This window comes from Vitis riparia, chromosome 6 (assembly GCF_004353265.1).
Source record: "Vitis riparia cultivar Riparia Gloire de Montpellier isolate 1030 chromosome 6, EGFV_Vit.rip_1.0, whole genome shotgun sequence".
Taxonomy (NCBI): Eukaryota; Viridiplantae; Streptophyta; class Magnoliopsida; order Vitales; family Vitaceae; genus Vitis; species Vitis riparia.
In genome coordinates, this window is record NC_048436.1 from 496,022 (window position 1) to 512,748 (window position 16,727).

General features: G+C 38.5%; 1 long non-coding RNA gene across 1 annotated transcript; it reads right to left on the minus strand.

Annotated features, from left to right (window-relative positions):
- Positions 1-217: 217 nt before the first annotated feature.
- Positions 218-1,940, minus strand: LOC117916174. The gene is made up of 5 exons (XR_004651530.1): positions 1,323-1,940; positions 1,155-1,242; positions 944-1,014; positions 785-841; positions 218-693 (listed from the first exon to the last, which is right to left on the minus strand). It is a non-coding gene; the product is annotated as an uncharacterized LOC117916174 (long non-coding RNA).
- Positions 1,941-16,727: the final 14,787 nt, after the last annotated feature.

Consider the following 16,727-nt stretch of genomic DNA (forward strand, 5'->3'; position numbering starts at 1 on the left):
AAAAAGTCAAGGAAAAATGAAAGAAAAACAAAATCAACAATACGTCTTAGATGATTATCAATTTGTTAAATAATAAAATAAATTTTGTGCTCTTATTTTCTAAAAATTAGTTTTGCAAAACTATTACAGAAATTACCACTTTTTTGTATTGATTTTTTAAGCATCAATTTTTTAATAATATCTTTGAAAAAGAAGAAAAAAATCCCCAGCAATAGTCATAGTCAAGCTAGTTCAAAGTGGTTCCATTAAAAAGCTCATTCAAAATTTTTACACAACGGAGGACTGAGTTTCGGACTCAGATCGATCAAGATGGTTCTCTATTACAGCTTTCATGTTTTGACAATTTCAATTTTGTGCACCAGTAAATACTGGAAACAGCCAAAAATCATGGGAACTTTGATTATCAATCAATCAGATCCGCCCCATAACTTGTATCAACTCTCTCCTTCAAAGCCATACACTCGATTGTTCAAAGCAAACTGCTACCGCCCAGTTCCTTAACTGCACTAACTGCTGGTCCCATACACAGGGATACGTGAACTTCTGTCCACCATTGATTTCGTTTCCCATCGACCTCTCTTCATGCTCCGAGAATTGTAAAAAATCGAGGCCCCACAAAACAGCTGAGGAGACTCAGTCTCGGACCATCTCCATTAACATAGTCTGTAGTTCCTCCCTACTGTAGATCTTACCCTGTACATTTGCAAAACACTCACAGTTGAGAGCACTGATAACAACTACAAAGAAACAAAAAGAAAACACTGCAAATATGGAAAATTCTTACCTCTCTCTTGACATTGGTCGTAAGTGATATCATTTCTTGCAAGAAATCAGAGAAGCCCTGTGATTAGAGAAGCAAAAAAGGAAAAATAGTGATCATTATTAAAATCTTGATAGAATCTGGGAGTAAATGCATAAATAACAACATGAAATTGACACCCACCTCGTCCTCCTCTTCATTAGGGTTATACAAGCCTGTGTTGTACACTGTTCTTTTCCTCTGGTCTGATAGTACTGCTCGGATACAACTTAAATGCAAGAGGCAAAAAAAGTTTATAAGTGAAATTGGAGGAGAGCTACCACCACATCTCATATCGAGAAGAATCTGTATACCCAAATCCTTGTTCTAAAGAATTTGAAGAATTAAATATTACCTGAATAGGCTCCCTGAATTTGCTGGAATTTACGCTTGGCTTCACCCAATACAGAAGGGGTTCTCGTCCACTTATCTGGATGCTATTTCTGCATACAAGAGAAACCCATTAATTACACCCATACATTTGACACAACACAACGATTCTACCTTCAACATTGTGCCCTACCTAAAACCCCCTATTTGGTTCTTGGGAAAAACCTGAGAAGAGAGACTAAAAGAAACTGCTTACAGATGAAAGCCATCTGTAGACATTTACTAATCCTTCCCCAAGAGCCAAACAGAATCTAAAGAAATTAAGAAGAAAAGTGGTGAACACCATGAATCATAAGCATTCAGCTAGTCTATAATTTATATCCAAAAAGTTCAGCCATATAATCCACCAACATAGCTGAGCTATCAATACAAGGAGTGAGGAACACAAAATCACATGAAACAATCCCCATACTACTTCTCCATAGTCATCCCAATTTTTCAATAAATCACATCCATGTCAATGCATCAATTGGAAAAAGCAATTCAGAACAGGTGTCTGGACAATTTAGCATTTGTCAAGAAACATGTAGAAGCACAATAAGCAAAATTACATTTACTCCTTAAAATCAAAGAAATAAGAATGAGTTGATAACAAGTTCACAAATCAAACAAGAGTGATAAAAAGAGAAATATCTCCCACAAACTTAGGATCATTCATGCAGTGAATCCGTATTGAAAGCAAATCAACAAAGCTATTTAAATTACACAATCATTTTGGAACAAAAAATTCAATGATCGTGTAATTTTCAATTCCAAAAAGAAAAAAAAAATGACATAAACTATTTTCACAGAACTATTTTATTCTGAAACACCCAACAAAAATTTATTGGAAATTTACAAAACAACTGCATCAATCAGCCCCATTCTGCACTACAAGACCCTTCAAACTTAAAATAGATAGAACCCGAACCCAAACCCAAACCCTATTCATAATCACCAAAGTGTAGATTAAAGAACCTAAACCCCAGTTATATTCGAAATCTACAATTACAAACCAAGACAACCTGATTCCCAATTACATTCAAAGTTGCAATTAACAATAAAGAGAATCGAAACCCTAATAACATTCAAAATCCCCATTTTGAAACCTGAAATCACTGGTCCATAGAGCCCTAAGAAATAACTCAAATCGAATTCAAACCCTCGTTTGAAGGGGAAAAAAAAATGAAAAAGCAAATATCAATCCAAACAAACTCGAAATTCCCATTGGGAATGATGTAGGACAACCCTAGGATGGTTGCCTACACTCAAGGGTAGGTGGGCTAGGGTTTTATTTTTAGGGTATAAGGAGAGGAACAAGGAATAAACTTTATGGTAGAGAAAATTATAAGATAAGATATAGAGAGAAAGAAGAAACAATGAAGAAAAGATGAAAAACCTTAGAGTCCCACTAAGGCTTTTAGGAGTCTCACCTAGAAGAAAAATCAATGGAGTTTCACCATTGAGGGTTGCAACCTTGCAATAAAATAAAGTATAATATTATTCATCAAATTCATTCCTTTGATTTACATTGATAAGCCTATTTATAGGCTTCTTTAAGAAATCCAAAGTCTACTAGGACTCTAATAACCTATTATGATTCTAATTCTAATTATAACATCCAAAGTCTACTAGGACTCTAATAACCTATCATGACTCAAATTCTAATTATATTATAACTCAACTAGCTAATCCTAATTAGACTCCAACAAATACCAATCCCTATTCAATTCTAATTAATATTAATCCTACTTAAAGTTTACTTAGGTCTTCCCTTTCTTCCTTGAATAAACTTTAAAAGGCTTTCCCCCATCAATTCTCCCCGGCTTGAAAGAACTCGGCTCCCGACGAGTTAGATGCTTGATACAATTCATAGAGATCGGGGTTAATCTTCTGAAAATCCGTTGTCGTAATCCATGTATTCTCATAATGTGGTTTGCCTCGCCATTTCACCAAAATTTTTTGGTATCCACCTTGTCGAGTAGACACAAGTTGATCATCAAGAACATACTCGATCTCAGGACATGGGCTAAGAGTAGGTGGTAATTGAAGATCCAACTCTTCACTTACATCATTGTGATGGCCATGGTAGATATACAAATCTTCCACATTAAATATTGGACTAAAATGCAAGTTTGAAGGGAGCTCTAACAAATAAGCATTCTCACCCAACCGCTTTAGTACCCGAAATGGACCCGCTTTCTTAGCTTGAAGCTTTTGATATGTGCTCGGATGAAATCTTTCTGGTCGTAAACGAACCATCACTAGATCACCTTCTTGAAACTGAATATATTTTCGATGTGCATTTGCTGCCTCTTTATAGTTCTCATTGCTGATTTTGATTTTTTCTCGTACCTTTTCATGTATATCTCGTATATGACGTGCAAATGCATCACCATCTTGGCTGGTGCGGACAGAAGTAGGTAATGGTATAAGATCAACAGGTTGCTTAGGTTTTAGCCCATATGCCACTTCAAAAGGTGAGTACCCAGTAGTACGATTAGTGGAGCTATTGAAAGCAAATTCGGCTTGTGGTAAGACATTATCCCACTTTCTCAACTGATCTCTCACAATGCATCTCAAAAGATTACCAAGACTGCGATTGACAACTTCTGTTTGTCCATCAGTTTGAGGATGAAAAGAACTTGAAAATTTTAATTGAGTACTTAGCTTGGCCCACAAGGTTTTTCAAAAATAGCTCATAAACTTGACATCGCGATCAAAAACAATGGATTGTGGTAATCCATGCAATCGAACTACTTCTTTAAAGAATAAGGCAGCAACATAAGAAGCATCCGAAGCCTTCTTACATGGGATAAAATGTGCCATTTTGGAAAATCTATCAACCACAACAAATATAGAATCAAAGCCCCGTTGTGTCCTTGGTAATCCAAGTACAAAATCCATGCTCAAGTCTTCCCAAGGTTTGGAAGGAATTGGTAATGGCGTATATAACCCCGTATTTTGCTTTGAACCTTTTCCTACTTGACATGCTCGACATTGTTTGATAACCTTCCAAACACCCTTCTTTAAACTAGGCCAAAAGAAGCGATCTTCCACCAAAGCAATGGTCTTATCTCGTCCAAAATGTCCACCCATTCTGCCTCCATGAAGTTCCCATATGACATGATCACGTAGAGAAGTCCTTGGTAAGCATAAACGATAAAACAAGTACCCTTCTAAAATCTGGAAATCAATACATGTTGCTTTTGAACCACTCAAAAGAGAGGAATAAACATCTCCAAAATCAGCATCATTGTCATAGCAATGCTTTAATTCTTCAAATCCAATTGTAGTGGTTGACATGTTTACTAAGAGAAGGGCCTTCCTACTAAAGGCATCAGCTACTTTATTTTCAATTCCTGCACAATGCTTTAAATTAAAGGTAAACAGTTGAAGAAAACTACTCCATTTTGCATGTTGAGAGTTAAGCTTCTTTTGAGAATTAAGATATCGCAAGGTTTCATGATCTGAATACAAAACAAATTCCTTGTAACTGAGATAATGTTGCCAATGCCTAATTGCTTGCACCACCGCATAGAATTCAAGATCATATGTGGAGTATTTTTTCTTTGCCCCATTGAGCTTCTCACTAAAGAAAGCCACAGGATGTCCCTCTTGGCCAAGGACTGCTCCAATTCCCACATGGGAAGCATCACAGGCCACCTCAAATACTTTCTCAAAGTGCGGTAGGCATAGGATAGGAGGGTTCACCATCTTGGATTTGACTTCTTCAAATGCCTTGTTGGCCGCCTTGGTCCAAATAAATAAACCAGGTTTCATGCATTCAGTAATTGGGGCCATAATAGAGTTGAAATTTTGAATAAATCATCGATAGAATGTAGCCATTCCATGGAAGCTTCGCACCTCATGGATATTTGTTGGTACTGGCCAATCAATAATAGTTTTGATCTTCTCCGGATCTGTTTCAACACCCTTAGAAGACACAACAAAGCCAAGAAATACAACACTAGGGCTCATGAAAGTACATTTTTTCAAATTAATGTAAAACTTTTCAGCCCTAAGAGTGCGCATTACTTGCTTCAAGTGTTCCTCATGATTTTCACAAGATCGACTATAGATAAGAATATCATCAAAATAGACAACAACAAACCGTCCAATAAAAGGTTTTAATACCTGCGTCATAATCCGCATGAAGGTACTTGGAGCATTGGTTAGTCCAAACGGCATGACTAACCACTCATACAATCCATCCTTAGTTTTGAAAGATGTTTTCCATTCATCCCCTGGTCTAATACGTATTTGATGATATCCACTTCTTAGATCAATCTTTGAGAAGATTACTGATCCAACCATCATATCTAGCATGTCATCAAGTCTTGGAATTGGAAATTGATACTTGATTGTGATTTTGTTGATTGCACGACTATCCACGCACATCCACCATGATCTACCCTTCTTTGGTGTTAGTAGGGCAGGAACTCCACAAGGACTTAGGCTTTCACGAATAAAGCCTTTAGTAAGTAATTCATCAACTTGCCTTTTCAATTCAGCATGCTCTGTTGGATTCATTCAGTAGGCTGGTAAATTTGGTAATGAGGCACCGGGAATCAAATCAATGGCATGTTGTACGTCACGCATAGGAGGGAGTTCATTAGGTAACTCTGCAGGCCACAAGTCAGAAAAGTCATCAAGGATTTTACGTGCGTTTGTTGAATATTCCTTCTCTTGTTCTTTAAATTCTTCCACTTTCCGAGCCATTAAAGCAAAAATAACTTTAATTTCCTTGCTCTCATTTTCAAATTGACACATAGTAAGTACCTTTTTTGGTTGTGCATTCTCATCTGACTTCTTAATTGGAGGGACTTCTTTCATTGGACGAAGGATCTTCTTACGTCCGTTGTGTATGAGAGCATATGTATTTTCATAGCCGTCATGTTGAACTTTTCTATCAAAGAGCCAAGGTCTTCCAAGTAAAATATGACTTACTTTAATGGGTAAGACCTCACACCATACAGACTCTTCAAAGTCCTTACCAAAAAGGAATGTTACTAAACAACGAAAACTTACCAGGATAGAGGTGTCATTAACCCATGCTACTCTGAATGGATTTGGATGTCTCTCTGTTTTAAGGTTTAGCTTCTCAACAAGTTCTTGTGAAGCTATGTTTAAACTGCTACCTCCATCAATGATCATGGTGCATAATCTCCCTTGGCAAGAAATACGTGTTTGGAAAATGCTAGTATGTCGCCAATCTTCTTCTCCTTTTACTTTTGGAACGGTTAATAAAGGTCGTACTACAAGACTATGTCCTTCCGTCATACCATCATAGTAGTCACATTCTTCACTAACTTCATCTTCATTGTAGGTCTCTTCTTCCTTTAGGTAACTTTCCAATTCAGATTCTGGTTCTTCAACACAAAAGTGTAAACTTTTGGTTGGGCATACAACAACATAATGACCATGCCCACCACACTTAAAGCATAAAGGAGTCACATCTGCTTTTCTATCTCCATTACTCATTGAATTTTTACCCTTATTACCATTCTTATAAGCCACATTCGAAATTTGTTGAGTGTTGCCCCCACCATTCACATGATTAGGAGTGCTGAAGTTTGATGTGCTTAAAGGTTTGCTTGCTGTCCTGTTGGAGAAAGTGCTCCCAATTTGTGAACTTGGACGCCTGGAAACCCGGAATTTGAGGCCTTCTTCTATTTTGAGGGCTAGTTGATAAACATCGTCTACGATATAAGTGTGTGCAGCTATCATCTCAAGTTGAATCTCCATTCGAAGTCCAGCTTTGTAGCGAGCTGCAAGTTGAGCATCACTTTCCCGCACTTGATTTTGAATGCTCAATTTATGGAATTCTTCTGTATATTCTTCAACGGACTTGGTACCTTGTTTAAGGGAAAACAATTTTGTATACATAAGTTGTTCATAATCAGTTGGGAGAAAGTGCTCCTTCATCTTCAACTTCATCTCGTCCCATGTGTCAATAGGCGGCTGGCCAGTTCTATGAGCTTAATTCTCAATATTATGCCACCATAGACGTGCTGCTCCTTTCGACTTTGCCTTCACAAAACGAACTTTTCTATTTTCTGGCATTGCATACCAATCAAAGTAATCTTCCATTGACATAAACCAATCAAGAAAAGCTGTTGGATTTAGTTTTCCATAAAATTCAGCAACTTCAAGACGTACCTTTTTTGTCACATCATCATCTAGCTCAAAAAGTTTGGCCCTTCTTTGATTCCCCATCATAAAATTGTCTTGTTCTTCGCGTGATCGACTTGGCGATTGTCTAAATTGATGACTTGCGATCTCCTCTTCAATTGGTCATTTTTCTTGGCTCTTTTCTAATAACTTCATGATCTCATCAAGTTTGCTATTTAGTTGTATTATAGCATCTTGATGGGATTGTTGTGTGGCTGAAATTTCCTCCAAGCGTATTGTAGTGACATCTTGATTGCTAGAAGTTTTTTTGGAACTCATGCTTGCATAAGTTGCTCCGCTCCTTAATTGCATATGCCTTCAAGCCAAGAATTTTGGCTTTGATACCAAAATTGATGTAGGACAACCTTAGGATAGTTGCCTACACTCAAGGGTAGGTGGGCTAGGGTTTTATTTTTAGGGTGGAAGGAGAGGAACAAGGAATAAACTTTATGGTAGAGAAAATTATAAGATAAGAAATAGAGAGAAAGAAGAAACAATGAAGAAAAGATGGAAAACCTTAGAGTCTCATTAAGGCCTTCTAGGAGTCTCACCTAGAAGAAAAATCAATGGAATCTCACCATTGAGGGTTGCAACCTTGCAATAAAATAAAGTATAATATTATTCATCAAATTCATTCCTTTGATTTACATTGATTAGCCTATTTATAGGCTTCTCTAAGAAATCCAAAGTCTACTAGGACTCTAATAACCTATTATGATTCTAATTCTAATTATAACATCCAAAGTCTACTAGGACTCTAATAACCTATCATGACTCAAATTGTAATTATATTATAACTCAACTAGCTAATCCTAATTAGACTCCAACAAATACCAATCCCTATTTAATTCTAATTAATATTAATCCTACTTAAAGTTTACTTAGGTCTTCCCTTTCTTCCTTGAATAAACTTTAAAAGGCTTTCCCCCATCAGGGAACCTTAAACCCTAATTTCTAGTCAATTGTATGGAAAAGGTTGAATGAGGGAAAGAGATCATAAAATTGAACCAACATCAAACACAGAGAAACTCGTAAGGAATGGAGCGATTAGAGAGATAGAAGAATTTGGAGACTGAGATTACGCGGAATGCGGGTTGATTCTTAATCTAGTTAATTGACGTTGGGAGGTAGTCTGACTGATAATGGGATTCAATTCATAAAGTGTGAGGTTAAGAGAAAGGAGTTCAATTCATACCTGATCTGAAGACATGGATCCGAATACATTCACTAGATTTGAAGAATTCATTTCATCCATGGGAACTTGATTTGAAGAACACACTTCATCCATGGGAACTCGGGTGCCTGAAAATGGTAGGTTTTCAGAGGCACTAGAAGGTGGTCGGAGTGATAGTGGTGGCCGTTGAAAGGGTCGACGCTGGTGAGAAGCCATAATGACTGATGAAAAGGAAGTTAGAGGTGAACAAGAGACTCGGTGAAGACAATACCACGAGCCCTATAAAATTTCCTCCAACTTTTCCCTTATCTTTTTCTTTTATTTTCCTCATTATTTTTTAAGGAAAATAATAGGGAAAATATTATGATATTTTCTTTAATATTTTCCTTTATATTTTTTTTTTCCATTTTATTTTCCATGTCACCCAAACTAAAGAAAATAATTTTCCACATGATTTTTTTTTCCTTTCCTTAGCATTTTCCGGGAACCAAACATAGCCTTAGGCTTCCATACTCAATACTCTCCTTCTTGGTCTGCTCTCCTCCACACCATCATCGTGTTTTCTGCTTTGCTCTTGGTGGTGTCGTTGGCATCTCTAGTGTTCCCGGATGCATTGCCTTCACTTGGAAGGAGGTGTCTGTGGGCTGGCCAGAGAATATGCATGGACAAACTTCACAAACTATTCACAGGAATGCAACAACGTCAAATGAGAAGCAACCATCCGGTTCTACCATTGACCAACATAGATAAAGGTCATACAGTCCCCATAACCATCATGGATGCAACTTATACAGTCCCTACTGGTACAAGTCCACAATAGTATTTCCTGTTGTGTTAATATGTTTAATTACTACATACACAACTATTCCTGAATTCTATTGTATTTCTTTGTGTTAAACAAACAAGTCTACACCTGTTATTAAATAAACAAGGAGAGTTCCTCTTGTTTATCGATCTCTCATAAGTTTTCATCAAACAACTTATATAACTTTGTTTTATTAACATTATCAATTTAATCATAAAAAAAAGAAATAATCAGTTTGTTTGTGAGTAACTTCCACTATATATTAATATAATAAAATTATGATTTAAACTATTCTCATACATGTATTATTTTTCTTCCTTTCTTTTCCTCTCTTGCTTTCAAATATATTAATTTTACTAAGTTGTAGCCCTACGTTTTAAAAGTCATTTAATACTCACATAATGGAGCCAACATTCTCAAGCCCAAGGCATGCTTTGAACCCTACACTAAAAATGATTGATTGGTATATTAGGCCTTCTTATAGCATTGGTTTGAAGGTTTTGCTAACCATATTGCGGATGTGGTATTCAAAATGTGTGGACGAGACTAGGTCTTTGGTGGGAAAACGAGGTTCACCAACACTACACTCTTGTATTTAAATGCACTTATTATATATATATATATAACAATTAAAATTAATAAAATATATAGTTATTAAAATCTAGACAACTTTGAATAATTTTTTTTATTTTATCTTAATAATTAAAATTTAAATATATTTAGTAAAATTAGAAATATTAATAATTCAATAAATCTTCATGTTATCTTTATCATAATTTAAACTATCAATATCAATGATAAAAAGATGAAATATAGTTAAAATTTTTAATTAGTTATATTTTTAAATTTTTTATAATTAATTTTAATTTTAAACTATATATTAATGATGTCATCGATTTGACCATAGTTTGACCACCGGTTCGATTTTTGACATGTGAACTAATAACTTTTCCCAATTCTTTTTTCAAGTATCGAAGAGTTGTTTATCACCTCAACTATGAGGAATTGCAACATACTATATACATTGATAATCTTTATGCGTGGTGTCCTGACTAATATTGTTTTTGAATATGTAAAATCATAGAGCCATAATCATATAAGAAAAGTGGAAAATATCTTTCCATATGATAAATTGACGGAAGCATGCAAAATAAGGGAAAAACTATTTTGTTAATGAGTGATTGCCCCAAGTAAATAAGTTAGATTCATATTTAGTGAGGGGAATGCATGAAGCTCACAAAGTCATCTTTGAAGGTAATCCAACATTTGTGATTGAAGATCTCACAGAAAAAGTTCAATAGGTAAAAATAATCCTCACTATAGGACTTATAAGTAATACTAACTTTGAGGAAAGAGTATCTTCTCCATCCCTATGATGACAATGTCATCAATTTATTTATTTTTTTATAAGTAAAGAGAAGTACATTAAAATGAAAGAGGAGACACCAAACTAGTGCCCTCTAGGTATACAAGGAGTATACAAAAACAACCCACAGACTCTAAACCAAGGAAGCGGGAAGAAACCCCTACCCTTAACTAGACCCTAGCCACTCAAAAAAGCTAATAAGAGAACGAGGGCTCAAAACTATAAACACCCTAACCCAAGACCACAGATTACATACAAAAGAATGTTTTAGCCTTTCGAGAGACAACACCTCATTCCCAAAAGCCAACAAATTTCTTTCTTTCCAAACTGACCAAAATATACATAAGAGGGCCATTTGCCACGCCTTTTTACGGATTTTCCCCACAAACGCTCCATGCCATCCAAGGAGAGTTTCCTTAACTGTACCAGAGAGAACCCATGCCACACCAAAGAGATAAAAAAGAAGATTCCACAATGCCCGCGTCTTAACACAATGAAGTAAAAGGTGATCCACCGTTTCTGCTTCAGAAAGACAAAGAAAACACCTATTTGCCAAAGAGTAACCCCTCATTTGGAGTTGGTCCAAAGTTAAAAATTTTGCCCCAGGAAGCTTCCTAAGCGAAGAAAGCTACCTTAGGAGGCACATGCGCTCTCCAAATACCATCATAAGGGAACAAAGCAGAACCTCCGGGTTCCAGAGTAGAATATAGCAACTTGACTGAGAAATCACCACTTCTAGAAGCTGTCCAAGCCACCTTATCCTCGTCCTCTCTTTGCACCCTAAAGACTTGGATTTTTAGCATAAACCGCTCCACCATCTCAATTTCCCAATCATTAAGCGCCCTTGAGAAAAGGGGGGTCCAACCCTTACACCATCTGGGTTCCACACTTCCGATACCCAGGCATCTTTAGCCAGGGAAATGGCAAATAGAGAAGGGAAGGACTCGCAAAGAGGCTCATCTCCACACCACTTATCTTTCCAGAATCTCACTCTCCTACCATTACCCACGCGGTAGGCTAAACTGCTATACATACCCAACCACTCCTTTCTAATAGCTTTCCAAAGCCCTACACCATGCCTCCCACTTACGGCCTGAGTACACCAACCCCCCTCTACACCATATTTGTGACTGATCGCTTGCTTCCACAAAGCCTCATTTTTAATGGCAAAACGCCAATTCCACTTACCCAAGAGAGCTTTATTCATCAAAGCTAAGTTTTTCACCCCCAAACCACCTTTCTTTCTTTCCAGACAAACCAAATTCCACCTAACAAGATGAGGCCTTTGTTCAAGAGCACCTCCCCCCCACAAAAAGTCCTTCTGAATCTTCTCCAACCTCAACCTTACTTTTCTGGGCAAAAGGAAAAGAGACATGAAGTAAACCAGCAAACTAGATAGAGTGCTCCGAATTAGGGTGAGTCTTCCCCCTTTGGAAATATACTGTCTCTTCCACATAGCCAACCTTTTCCTAAACCTCTCTTCAACACTATCTCATACCACCTCTGATTTGAAGGGTGCCCCCAAAGGCAAACCCAAATAACTGGAAGGCAGACCACCCACCTTACAACCCAACTCCAAAGCCAAATCCTCTATATCATTCACCCTCCCCACCGGAATAAGCTCACTATTCTCCAAGTTAACTTTCAACCCTGAGCAAGCCTCAAACCACATGAGAAGCCAACTTAGATTCGTCAACCGATCTTGAGACTTCTCACAAAACACCAAGGTGTCATCCTCAAAAAGCAAATGAGATATCAGAATCCCTTCTCCACCCCTGCCTCTAACCCTCCATCTTGATAAAAAAACCCCCACTAATGGTCCTTCTCATTAAGCAACTAAACACCTCCATAACTATCATGAATAGATAAGGGGATAGGGGGTCTCCTTGTCTCAAACCCCTTGAACTTTGGAAAAATCCGGAAGGAGAACCATTTATAAGAATAGAGAATCTTACAGTAGAAATACACCACTCTATCCACTTAATCCATCTCTCCCCAAAGCCCATTTTCTTTACCACAGCCAACAAGAACTTCCAGCAGACGTGATCATAGGCCTTCTCTATATCCAACTTGCACATCACACCCCCTTGATTGCTTTTCAATCTGGAATCCACAACCTCATTTGCAATCAAAACTGCATCAAGAATTTGTCCACCCTCCACAAAGGCATTTTGGGGTTCCGAAATCACTTTTCCCATTACCTTCTTGATTCTATTTGCCAACACCTTGGCCAACAACTTGTAAAGGCTTCCCATAAGGTTAATCGGTCTGAAATCTTTCAAATCTTCTACACCTCCCTTCTTAGGGACTAAAACCAAGAAGGTTGCATTTAGAGGTTTTACAAATCTGCCCCTTGCATGGAATTCTATAAAAAAAACTCATAATTTCAACCTTTACCACATCCCACCCAAAAAGCCAAAACGCCATTGTAAAGCCATTCGGCCCCGGGGTTTTGTCTTTGCTTAGATCCGTAAGAGCTGTAAACACCTCTTCCTCTGAGAAAGGATTCTCCAACCCCTCAGCCTCACTGTTATCTAACCCCATAAAAGAGATCCTGTCTACACTAGGGCACCACCCCTCTTCTTCTGAGTACAACTCTTGAAACGCCCCCACCACACTATTTTTTAAATTATTTTCCTCTGAATGCCAACAACCATTAACTTTCAACTTGGACAACCAGTTTCTTCTACTATGAGCATTCGCCATCCTATGAAAAAATCTGGTATTATTGTCCCCCTCCTTCAGCCATAACTCCCTAGACTTCTGCTTCCAAAAAATCTCTTCCTTCATCACCCAAGACTTGTAGGACTCCCTTGCTCCATTTCTTGCTTCACATTCTTCCATATTCAAAGCTACATATTTCTCATTTTCATCCCAATACTCAACCTGCTTAAGAGTTTCACCCTTTTTAGCTTCAACTAACCCAAACTCTTCTTTATTCCAAATCTTCAGAATATTTTTAAGGGCCCTCAATTTAGCATCTAAAATGTAGCTGGATGTCCCTATAAATTTTAAACTCCCCCGCCACGTCTTCATCTTGTCTTTGAAACCCTCCTCCTCCAACCACATATTCTCAAATCTGAAAGGGGGAGGTCCCCTCTTCAACCCTCCTCCTTCTAGGAGGACCGGGAAGTGATCCGAAACAGGTCTGAGGAGAATACCCTGCACAGCCCCATTGAACAAATTATCCCAGTTATCCGTCACTAAGAACCTATCCAGCCTAGACTGGACCTGGTTATTCAATCCTCCTCTCCAAGTAAACGAGCCCCCCATCAAAGGATAATCCCTCAGCTCCAAATCCTCTAACACTTCTAAGAATCTCCTCATTGAAGCAGTAAGCCCACCTCCCCTACTGCGCTCCTCTGGAAACCTTTCCAAATTGAAATCCCCTCCCACACACCAAGGGTTACTCCATAACCCTTTAACTGACCCAAGTTCCTCCCAGAACTCCTCTCTATCTCTACTGCATACCGGCTCATACACTCCAGTGAACACCCACACTACACCATCCACACAATTTTTGAACCGACACGAAATTGAGAAAACCCCTTCTTCCCAGCCCACCAGCTCCACCAGTCTATTGTCCCAGAACACCAAAATACCCCCAGCTGCACCCCTAGAATTGACTGCTCTCCACTTTATATTTCTTCCCACCCCTAAACTTCGAACAAGCCCCGTAGTCATTTCTTTAATTTTAGTTTCCTGTAAACAAACCACGTCCACTCTCTAGGATTTAATTACTGACTTGATAATCTTCCTTTTATCCCTATCATTAGCCCCTCTAACATTAACTACAAAATTCTTATCTTCATTTACACCCTGATCCTGAAGCCCCTCCGAAAATACCCACTCTAGAACCCATTTTTGCCTTTTTGTAGCTAACAATTCACTCCAACTTCTTGAGTTCGCTACTGGATTTTGAAGATTTTAAACTCGTCTTCTGAGTCACCCCTTTCTTACCCTTTTACTCAATTCTCCCCTTCATTCTCCTTAAGAAGTATAAGATTTCCTCTTCGAAGCCTTCTGTCGACACCCCTAAGCAGCGACTGAACATCGCAAGGCTGCTTGAACTCCACCCTTCCTCACTTCCCCCTTCTTCTATGTGACAGACACTCCTTTTCTCAAAAAGACTCGTAAAGTCCTCCCCAACTGGTTCAAGAGCTAACCCATTCCCTTTCTCAGCGTCACTCGAGTCCCAAGAATGTTCACTCCAGTCTTCAAAAGCCAACGCAGCTCTGTTCCTCCGCACACTTGGCTCAAAACGACCCAACTCCCCTTTCGCTCCATAATCCAACCCCTTCGAAACCCTTACAGCCTCGGCGTGGCCCCAGAAAGAAGAAGAAGAAGAGGATCCTCGAAGCCCTAAAGCAGAAGAAGAAATAGGACCAACGTAATACTTGGAAGCCTCCTCCATCAGAGCCTCGTTGGTGACCCTCCAACGACGCGACATCAACTCCATGGCGACTTCAACTTGAACAGCCAAGAGCTCCACTTCCATCCCCCCTACACCCTCCGTGGGAGCAGACGGAGCCCTAGCCGAGGAGGGACGCTCCAAAAATCCCGTGCCAGAAGTGGGCTTAGGAGCCCCCTTCCCCCCCCAGCCAGCCTCTTCAAGGCTAACGGATAATGGGCCTTTGGCCCAAACCACTTCACCACTTAAGCCCAAGCAACCATTCCCTTTTAAAGCCTTCCCCTTTTCTTTTCTGGGCCCAAACCCACTGATAGAAGAGCCCAAATCTATTGCAACAGGCCTCCTACCCTCTACCGCCACTGCAACTGCCGCCTCCCTTTGCCTTCTGCCACACACAACCTGCTCCCCTATCCCCCAAGATTGCAAATCACTTTGAAAATTTTGAACCTCTCGCACGCTACCACTGGCACGTGTATCCCCCCCTCCCTCATCCCTAACCTCCCGCCTTCCCTCTTTGAACCAGGCTGATCTTGCTACTACCTCCGAGAACCATGGAGGATTTTCCCACCAGAGACTCACCGTCCAACTAAAATTCCCCGGCTACCACCTACAACGTTCCCGGTCTAAACTTCCTAGGGGCTCTCACCAAAATACGAGCCCACTACAACTCGGAGAAGAAAGCGTTTTCCTCATCCATAGCTATGAATCCCCCGCAACTCTCTTCTATACTCTTGAACACTTCTCTACTTCAAAGGTGAAGTGGTAGTCCGACAACTTTCACCCACACTTCCTTTGGGTGGCTCCCATTTCTACAACACCCCACTTTTTACATGTACTCCTTAAGGATTCACCTAAGAGTTGTCTTAAGGTTGCAACTATGAGATTAGGCTATTCCTTAGTAATTCTTATGAGAATTAAGGTACCAATCAATCACTATTAATTCAACTAACCAGCTTAAAACCAAGTCCTACATCAATATAATGCGTGTGATAGTTGTAATTTGGCTAAAGGACTTGGATCAAGATATAGCTCATGGATCCCCAAATAAAAATTTTTAACACTAAAAGTAGGTTCAAGTCCAAAAAACACTTATACATAATATAAAGTTGCCAAATTTATTTCATTTCTATGCATATTTTTATTAATTTAATTTATTGTTATTTATGAAGTTTTAAACTTTGTGGGGAAAGAAAGTTTAAAACTTTAATTATTTTTTTTAAAAAGGAATAAAATATTTTATTAGCTTGGTAAGTCAACTATAGCTTAATTAGTTATTAACAACCTTAAATACTTCTAACATTAAGTTGAGAGTTATGAGCTTTAATGGAAATCATCACTTACGTTCACAATAAATATCTTCCCATATGTACCTATAAAAGGGAGTGTTTCTTAGCTTTTTAGTGACATGAAAGATTTTGATAACTCATCTCAAAGTTAAGCTTGTTTTAAGACAAACGTGTCTACACGCACCTAGCCAACTTGCTTGGTTTAAAAGAAAGAGGTTTTGAGTGAAGCGTTTCTGGAGATGCATCAGTCGGTACAAGTGCAATTCTTGCATAATCTCATCACTTCCATGTCTTCCATCTCCTCTTGCCTTTTTCAATCATCAAATGACAAACTAAAAAAGAT